Source organism: Mirounga angustirostris, unplaced genomic scaffold (genome assembly GCF_029215605.1).
Source record: "Mirounga angustirostris isolate CCGP_5_RB_7025 unplaced genomic scaffold, mMirAng1.0.hap1 SCAF_3, whole genome shotgun sequence".
NCBI classification, from domain to species: Eukaryota; Metazoa; Chordata; class Mammalia; order Carnivora; family Phocidae; genus Mirounga; species Mirounga angustirostris.
In genome coordinates, this window is record NW_026991711.1 from 17944589 (window position 1) to 17954689 (window position 10101).

Here is a 10101-nt window from a genome sequence, read left to right on the forward strand (position 1 = left end):
AGACACTCAACCGACTGAGCCACCCAGGTGCCCGTTTCTTATGTTTTGACTGTTTCCCCCAACTAGAATGTAACTTCCATGAGATTTGTCTTTTTTTTTTTTTTAATCACTATTCATGTTATGTCTCCAATGCCTAGAACTCTGGCTGGCACCTGGTAGTAGATCTACATGTATCTGTTGAATAAATCAATATTGTAACATTTATCTGTTGAATAAATTAATACTGTAACATGTGCTGGTTCATTTGTATCTGTTAGGATGCTCTCTGCTACAGTAACAGAAAACCTGAGCTAAGTTGGTTTAAATAATAAGGAAATGTGGTGTTCTCATGAGACTGGAAATCCTGCACTATCCAAGTTGAAGCTCTGTTTTCAAGTGCTTTATTCTGCTTCCCCTTCGCTTTTCCGTCTACAAGCTCAATTTTCTCCTGCTGTCAAAAAGTCTGCCAGCAGCAGTTGGGGTAGTTTCCTATTTTAATCAAAAGGAGGTAGAGAAAACCTCTCTCATATCCATGGGTAAAAGTCCTTTCCATGGATCAGACTGAACCTATCTAATTCATGAGCTCATCAACCCATTTGTTTCCAAACTTGAGCATGTATCAGACTCATCTGGAGGGTGCGTTCCAAGATTGCTGGGGTCCCCTCCTCTCGTTTTTGATCCAGGAGGTCTCAGTGCGAGCCCAAGATTTTGCATTTCTGACAAGTCCCCAGGGGCTGCTCCTGCTGCACCGTACTTAGAGAACCTCTGCCATAACCACTATCCATCTTCTGGGAGAAGCCACAAACCGCCTGGCTAAAGCCTGGGTCCTTGAATCAATCAGTGTAAGAGGGATGGGAGGATGAAGGTCAGCTTGGATTTCAGGGGCCACCCTTACTGCTGAGGGCAGGATCAACTTCCCCTGACCTACACAGGTTACAAAGGGAGGATGTCAGGAACAAGGAGGAGCAGAATGGATGGATTCTGGATGGGAAACCCGCCGCCAAATAACCCCTTTAATGTAACTGGCTTAGGAAACATGCACAGTATCCATCAATTCTTTGTTTCCTCCGAAGAGTTCTCGTGACCAAGATTCAATTACCAGCGTTCAGTGGATTTCTTTTCCTTCTAAAGCCCTCCTACCCTGCATATGCCAAGAGTCAGCTGCTTTTCCAACTATCATTTATTTTATTCATCTATTTATTTATTACATGTCTGAGGGCCTGCTTCTCCAAGGCACTAAACACTATTCTGGATTAATTAATAGAAAATAAAATAGCTCTATTTTTAAAGAGTGGTCATTTAAAACTCAGCTGTTGGCAAGGCAGTGGCACCAATGCCTTGGAGAACCTTTAAAATAGGAAAGTCTATTATATAAGATGGAATGCTTTGAAATCTACAAGAAAGGCTTGATTCATGTGAGGTTTGTCTGATTTCTTTACTTCATTGGCCTCTTCTCCAAGCCATGCCAATGTGATACCTATCTTTAGTTTTGTTCTCATTTCTGACTTGAAAACTACAGTTGCTATATCAGGAGGAACAATTCAACCTTGTTTTAAGGCGACTCGTATGCTGCTCCCATCCATTTGCCTTATTTTGGGGACTAAGGACCCACCTTGCAGCAAGAACGTTCTCTTTTATACTTTATATATTGCTCTAACAGATCTTACTTTTTATAAACACCATATTAACTTTTTATGTCCTGGTCGAAATATTTTTAAAAGATTTTGGAACAAGGTTGTTGGTGATTATTATGACTATTATTTGGAACTGGAGAAGTTCCTTGATTCGCCTGAAAAGAACAGATAGCTATAGATAAAAGGAGGTCTAGTGATAACTTTGTGCAATCAGATTTTAGTTATGAGGAAGAAGCAACTCTTTTTAGCAATGCTAAGAAGGAAAAGAAGGGAACTGAGCCCCAAACATCAGCGGAGAATTGGCAAAACCTTCCTAAAATACTTTTTAAATGCCTACCGAGGAACCTAAATGTGTTGAGTTATTCAACAGGAAATCAGAATCTGCTATGAAAAAAAGAAATAAAGCTTAATAGTTTCCATGATGCATATTGAAACTCTGAATCTTTATGGTACATAAAGAAAAAAAATATGTTCTCATCACTGTGACACTGATAACATGCTAAAAATCTAACATATGATACATAAAAATGCACACATACTTTTGTTCACATGAGATAATAACTAGGCATTAATTTTTACAGTTAATGCAGAATTCTCACATGCATTTTATTTATATACCTACTGTGTCAAAAGGTTTTTAGGAGTATTAACTGTTATTAAACAACCTCAGATTCAGGATCAAGCTTATTACCAGTAGTTTTAGGTGCTCACCAGATGTTAGTTCCAATTCCTTATTTTCTTGCAGAGTCAATAGGCAAGAATTGATTACAACCATTCTATACAGAAGACTGAAATGCATCCTGTTTAAATCTTTCACCTAATATCACGGAGCAGAGACAAAACTCAAACTTTACCCCAATTGTTTCCATGGCTGTTCTATTCTTTTGATGAGATGATTCTTTCCACCTTCTTACTCATAATTTGGCCTGAAAATTCTTCCCAGGTCTAAAATTTTTGTATTTTATTGTGAACATTCTTATTAGTATAAGAACAATTCATGAAATTAAGGTCTTACCTTGAATGGATATGCCCCCACATTGTTCCAAACATTTGTTTTAATTCAAGGCATTGAGAAATAAGTGACAATTAAAAGGTTCAACCAGCATATTTCTTCATTTCTCATACTGGATCAACTGGGACTGGTGATTTATATGTAATAAGTAAGAGAAATGGGTTCATAATAAAATATGTACCTATAGTTTCTATGTGTTTTACCCTAGATTTCAGGATCTCAGTGCAGGTGCTAACATTATTCCATATCGAGTTATGTGATTTTCATTGATTTTTGGCTGGTTTCCACAGCTGACAGAGAATATACTCTGAGTGATTTTTTTATGGCCCAACATATTATTGATGTGGTAAATATCCTATGTGTGCTTGAAAAGAACATGGTTTCTGGCATTGTTGGGCTCAATTTTCTATTACTGGATGCAGTGTTCACTGTATTAATTAGAATAGGTCAGTGATTTATGTTGTTAATGTCTTCTATATCCTTACTGTCTTCTGCTTTTTCTTTCAGTTATTGTAAAAGGTATGTGAAGATCTCCCACCAGGACTGTGAATTTATTTCAATAATCTGATACTAATATAATAATCCTGCTATTCCATAATGCTGCCAAGATGACTTCCATGAAGTAACATCAATTTATTTTATTATAGTATTTTATTGACATCAAAGATACCATCACTTGTAACATGTACCATTATTTTACGTACTATAAAGAAAGGAAAATCCTTGCTAAATAACATCTGTCATGATACCACAGTGACAACTCTATGTAATTTTGTCATTCAAGACTCATGTTCTTAAATTCCTTTCATTTCTTTCAAGGCATCTAGCAATCTCCCTTAACTTCAGTTGCATTGCACCTGAATCAGTAATAAAGCAAAGTATAGCTTCATCTATTTGTGGGAATGCTTCTTTCATAGGTCCCCTAAGGTACTTGGTTTTTGCTCTAAAAGAATAGAAAATTGAATTGAACTCATGCTTCTACTTCTGAATATTTGCTTAAAAAATAGCAAATGCATGCCCACTGCTCTGTTTGTATGACTCTCTGCAAAAGACAATATATTTTTTGCCTTAATGCTGAGTCACTGTGTAATTTTTTTGAAGATCTCTTCTATAACCGTTGAAGTCAACACATGCCGTATCAACCAAGCTGATCATTAATTAAAGTGGCAACGTGCTATGGGTGCCACCTGGCCAACAACACCTTAAGACTTCCATCAATTCTGGGGTGCCTGGGTGGCTCAGTTGGTTGAGCGACTGCCTTCGGCTCAGGTCATGATCCTGGAGTCCCGGGATCGAGTCCCGCATTGGGCTCCCTGCTCAGCGGGGGGTCTGCTTCTCCCTCTGACCCTCTCCCCTCTCGTGCTCTCTGTCTCTCATTCTCTCTCTCAAATAAATAAATAAAATCTTTAAAAAAAAAAAAAAGACTTCCATCAATTCTAAGATTTAACCGGGTGTCAGAAATGTGTCTTAGAACTAATGAAATACCACTCTCAGACATCTGATTCATCCTTTTATGTTGTTAAATTTTACACTTTAGTCTATAATGTCTTCCTCTCTTTAATCGTAAAAGGCATAAATAATGGCAACTCAAATTTCTGAAGAACAAAGATCATGAATAACCCAAAGTATGCCAATCCATTAGTGTTAGCTTTCACTGGAGTCCACAGATGATGTTCAGTACATGCTTGATGACAGGGAAGATGAAAGAATAGGAAATGAGAGAGTGTGTAACCTCGTGTGTGTGTGTGTGCATGTGTGTGTGTGTGTGTCGCCCTCCCTGCACTACTCTCTTTTTTTTTTTTTCCTGGAAAAGGTATTCTTCGTTTTTGGGAACACTTCTTTTGCTCTAACCATGAGATCAGCACAGGAACCACTAACTTCTTACATGATCCCCCAACTCCATAATTACAGGTATTGGTTTAAAGATGACATCTGAGCAAGGCTGGTCCAAACATAGTAACAGGTTCCTGGGCCCATAATAATTAGTCTAGTTGTAGGCATGTGACCCTACATAGGCCAATTAGAAAAGTTCCCCCAGGACTTTTCAAAATGAAGCTGAAAATGGCAATTTTTTTTTTTTCCTTTGGGAAAGCTTTGAGGATACAGGCACTGATGATGTCAGAAATCATGAGTTTAGCCCTGAAGAAACACAGTCTGAGGTAATTTGGCTGGCAAAAAGCCAAAAATGAGAGGTACAAAGAGAATCCTGTTTTAATTCTCTAGTTCCTCTAATTGAGAGTCTTCTACAGTTTACATGAGCCAAATAATCCCCCATTTTGCTTAAGTATGTTTGCATTGGATTTCTTACATTTATACCCAAAATTGCATTAGCTCTGGCCAATACAATTATTTAAGGAAATATGTACTTAGCACATGTTTATGATGAAGGATAATATAATTACAATTATTTTGTGTGACAGCAAGTGTCACTTCATCACAGAAATTAAATCACAATATTTTGGGGTATATAGAAGTGAATAAAACTTTCACTGAGGTCTTTTTTTATTTTTCTTTTGAGCTCATGTTTTAAGAAGGAATGCGTGAGCAAAATATTACTTGGAACTTGGGAAAAGTTCACTGTAAAAAAAAAATAAAAGGGATTCAAAATAACATAGTCATGCCTCAGCATATTGAAAAATGCAGCCATTCATTCCTTTTTGGATATGTTATTATATAATTAAAATAAAGTTTGGCCGTGATTATAATTACAATGACTGTGCTTCATATTCTCAATGAGAATACATTGAACAAAGACTTAGATATGAGCAGGTGTTTTCAATTTGACTTACAGACAGGGTCCAAGTAATTTCCAGCTTGCTCTGAAATTTAGTAATATCTATATATTGCAGGCTTTTGCCTATGCCTATTTTTCTTAAAGGATTCCTGAGACACAAAACTATATACACTAGTCTGGAGGGACTATCACAGCTCTTTTTTTTTTTTTTTAAGATTTTATTTATTTATTTGAGACAGAGAGAATGAGATATAGAGAGCATGAGAGGGAGGAGGGTCGGAGGGAGAAGCAGACTCCCTGCCGAGCAGGGAGCCCGATGCGGGACTCGATCCAGGGACTCGAGGATCATGACCTGAGCCGAAGGCAGTCGCTTAACCAACTGAGCCACCCAGGCGCCCCTATCACAGCTCTTTTTAAAATAAAAACCCTTGTGTTTGAATTGATGCAGTCAGTATTAACACTTCTGTCTGAATTTTAAAATAAAACTTCAATGGTTCTGTGACTGATGTAATCTGTCCATTTAGTACAAATGGGCAAATCTCCGGACTGTATGAAGACTCCCAAGACAGATCCAACACTAATATTTCCTGAGTAGCGTTGAAATCTTGAGCCTTTAATTTGACTTATAAAATATCCAAACATATGAATTATAAAAATAATAATGATCAATGTTCTCTTATGAAATTAGTCTTCTAATTGAAAATAGACAATATTTCCTTTCAAACCATATGAAGTCACCTTTATATTTTTATGAAAGAAAATATTTTTTCACTATTAAATATTATCTCAAATAGAATTAACCACTTTCTGACACTGGGGACATTTATATTTTGAAATTAAATGAGAAGTCGATTGATTTAGTATGTTACTTTTGCTTTCAAATGAAAGGAAAGGTGATATTAGAATTAATGAATTAAGTTCTCAGATACTTTATATAACTTTTACGTTAAGTGGACCATAGGCTAGGTGCTGCTGATTTTGGAGACTGGAATACACAGATCTCTGCAGTGAAAAGAACAATGAACTTCTCAAATGCTATTTCCTGCTACTTGACTAAGTAATGGTCACGTACTTATTTTTTACAAAGAATCTAATTCTAGAAGAACCTCACTTCCTACTTTTAAACTATCTGGCAATATTGAGCTCTCTTTAATTTCCTTTGCTGTAACATTGATACAACAGTTGATAGCAAGTTATTTGATCATGGAAGAGAGTCAAACCGTATTTGCTGACTTCCCTTTAGATGTTAAACATTTTTCTAAATGAAATAAAAAGTGTGTATTTCCAGAGCATCTGGGTGGCTCAGTTGGTTAAGCATCTGCCTTCAGCTCAGGTCATGATCCTGGGGTCCTGGGATCAAGCCCAGTGTCAGGCTCTCTGCTCAGTGGGAAGCCTGCTTCTCCCTCTCCACTTGCTTTCTGCTCCACTTGCTTGTGCCCTTTCTCTCTCTGTCAAATAAATAAGTAAAATCTTTTTTTTTTCTTTTAAGTGTGTATTGCCTACCAAACTTACTTATCATCTGTAAGTCAGGTACCTCTCTGATGTCTCAGTATTAGTATGGAATTAATGGAATAAGACTTGGTTTGGACTCACTGTTTTCCAATTCATTTTGAGTATGTGACCATTTCTCTATTTCTAAGATAGAGATGTGACTGTAGCTTATCAGAAATAACTTACTTGGATCCTTTTCCAACTGAAATTTGCTAGTAAAGATTATATAAATAGCCATCCTGGATCAGAAATTAAAATTTATCAGGCCACTTAGGTATCTCTGTCATTGGCTTCAAGGCTATACAGGTGGTGGACTTCTTTCTTGACATCATTGATGAAAGGTGCAATTATCTTCCTAAGGTTCTGACTTTACTCATTGTTTTATTAATTTATTTACTCATTTACTCATCCATCCACATCTGTATTTCACTCATGATGGAAGCAAGAATAATATCTGAGCTAATTAGATCATACAGATTTTTGAACAGCAGGTTATAAATTTGGACCTCAGAATCCTGTGGGGAAATCATTATCTACTAATAAAGAAGTGTTACTAATTAATAAGGAGCATATGAATGACCTATAAACAAATCTGTCAGTGAGAAACATTTTTAATCGGACACAGCTAGTAACAGAATCAGTGCCAGGAATATAGTGGAATACAGCACTAAACCTTTTAGTGAAGAGAGGCACAGAATACCTAAATACATAATATATAAACAAATACATAATCAGATATCTATGGATGAGAATAAGTTCTCTAGTACAAAATAGTTGGGTGCTATGATATGGAGGGGATGGTTGACCTCTTTACATAAATCAGAAATGATTTTTTAGAGAAGATGTTATTTCACCATAGAGTGAAAAGATAAGAAGGAGCCTTAAGTCAGAAAAGCGAGGCACCAGAATTCCGGGAAAAGGAAACAAAGTGCAAGGATTTTGAAGCAAGAATTTGTTGGCATGTTGAGGCCCATGTAGCCATGTGGCTATAATGTAGTCGCTTAGCATGCAATAGGTCTATATATATATATATATATATATATATATATATCCTACATGTCATATTTCATATATATCATGTATATGTGTATATATTATATATTACTTCTATATCTTTATATATACATATATACATATTTTTCTAAGAAAAATACGAAAACTTTTACTATGACATTAAAAACAGGTAGCAAAAGCAACCTATTCTTCATTTTCCCAAAGAATACTGGGGGCGGGATGCAGCCCCACAAGAATAAAGTGGAATGACAGAAACCAAGGCATACAAAAGTACTACAGCAGGTTATGACTTTACACAGGATTTTAAACGGCTAATGCAGACAATACAATTGACTACGAATCTGAAGAAGCAGTACATATTTCTGAAATGAAACATACCTTTCGACGTCATAGTATAACATGTCAAAAAGCAGCTCTTATCCAGGCTGATGAGGACAGGCAGCCTCGTGGCTGGTGACCACACCACATAACATCCTATTAAGGACACGATGTACACATACATATGTCATATTATGTACATGACAGTTCCTTCTCTGAATACCATGATATTTCCAATGTATTCTGTTCTTGGTACTTCCAAATTTCAAGTTCACAAGTATGAAGTCTATAAGAAAATGGCAGGCTTCGGCGGTGGGTGGGGGGGTGGATATTTTACTATTGCTTTGTATGCTTGGAACTTCAGAGAAGGGAATTGTGAGTGAAAAAGATGCTTATAAAGCATATCAGGAATCTGCGAGTGGAGGCGTTTAATGAACTCTGTGTGAGCAGAGACTATCTGAGCTGTCCCCATTGCCGCCGTCACCACTGCCTTCAGTACCATTCACTTCCCTCATCCTCAGCCTGCTCACCTTTAGTTGTACAATTCATGTTGTTTCCACTGCACAGTTTTCAGTATCTTAACGTTTCCTGTATGGCAGGCCCACCCAAATAAATATTATTTTAACTTAGGATCAAGTCATGCACAATAGCATACTTTCTCCTATCTGAGGCTAGAAAGGAGAATGCCCCACTTTCACCCACTGCTTTCTGTGTCTGGCAACCGCGTGTCTCTGTCTCTGTGCTTTGTTTATCGGTAAGATGAGCTGCTGTTGATGTTGAAAGTTCTCCCAGTTACTCTGGGTCTGACGTGGATAAGGAGAGGAGAGGGCAAAGTTACAGCTTTGATGTTGGCATGTTGGAAAGTAGAAAACAGAATAGCTTAGCAGCTAGAGAAATGTTGCCTTTGGATCATGAACAGGAGGGCCAAAGCAAAAGTTTTATAAATAACAGTGAAATTTCTCTAAGACTAAAATCTTTAGTGAGGCCACTTAGTTTTCAATAAAATTTTCAGTTGGAGACTAATTCTCTTGTAGGGTTATAATTATATTTTAGGGCTGATTAAATATAGAACAATAAAAAACTAATCAAACCTCTGCTTCTCCCTCTTAAAAATCAGTTAAATTTTAAAATACATATTAAGCATATATACTTATATATTAAGTGCTTTCTACATAGAAATCTTCATTTCTATTCTTATTGCTATGTGAAAGTTCGTATATGCCTTTAAAATAAAACATTACCTCTCTAATTAAATCTTATAAAAATATCAGGAACTATCAGCATAAGTGGTTGTAAAATTGATATTAATACTTCAAAAATTTTAGACAAACTATTTAATAATAGATATTACTACTTCATTGATAGTATATTATATAGTATTACTTTTATGAGATGGAATACATCTTTATTTCCAATAAATTCTGTAAGAGAAATATATTTTGAAGATATTATTAATGAAAAGCAAAATGAATTCTTCTCTAATTAGTTATTCATTATGCTTTCCTTGCTCCCTTGGCTCCTGCCCTACTGGCTCGCTCAGTCTTTGCAAGGCTCAGCGAGTCCATGCCAGAAGGTCTGTGCACAGACTCTGTCCTCCTCATCAAATGCTCATACTCTCCTTAAAAGCGAGTGTTGAATCACACTGAATCTCCTTCTGAATCCAGAATGCCTGTGAGTACATAACAACTCTATGTTTACTGAATGAATCAGTGAATCAATGAAATTCTGAGATAAACTTAATGGCCAGCAAAACTTTTCAAAGGCAAATAAAAATTATATTTTTTGGAGGTGGTTCAAGATGGCGGCATAGGAAGTCCTGAACTTACCTCCTCCCACAGACACAATAAAACTCTAGCTACGTATGCAACAATTCTCTCTGAAAAACCAGCTGAACAGCTCCTCCACAATAAAGGATAAAA

The 10101-nt window shown here is 36.5% G+C and overlaps 1 long non-coding RNA gene across 1 annotated transcript in view; it reads right to left on the minus strand.

Moving 5' to 3' along the window:
- The window catches only part of LOC135363736 (uncharacterized), a 238101-nt gene extending 229235 nt beyond the window's left edge, over positions 1-8866 (minus strand). The window contains exons 1-2 of the long non-coding RNA XR_010409792.1: positions 8713-8866; positions 8243-8338 (exon numbers count right to left, since the gene is read on the minus strand). This is a non-coding gene — a long non-coding RNA (uncharacterized LOC135363736). The remainder of the gene's footprint in view (positions 1-8242; positions 8339-8712) is intronic.
- Between the last annotated feature and the right edge of the window lie 1235 nt (positions 8867-10101).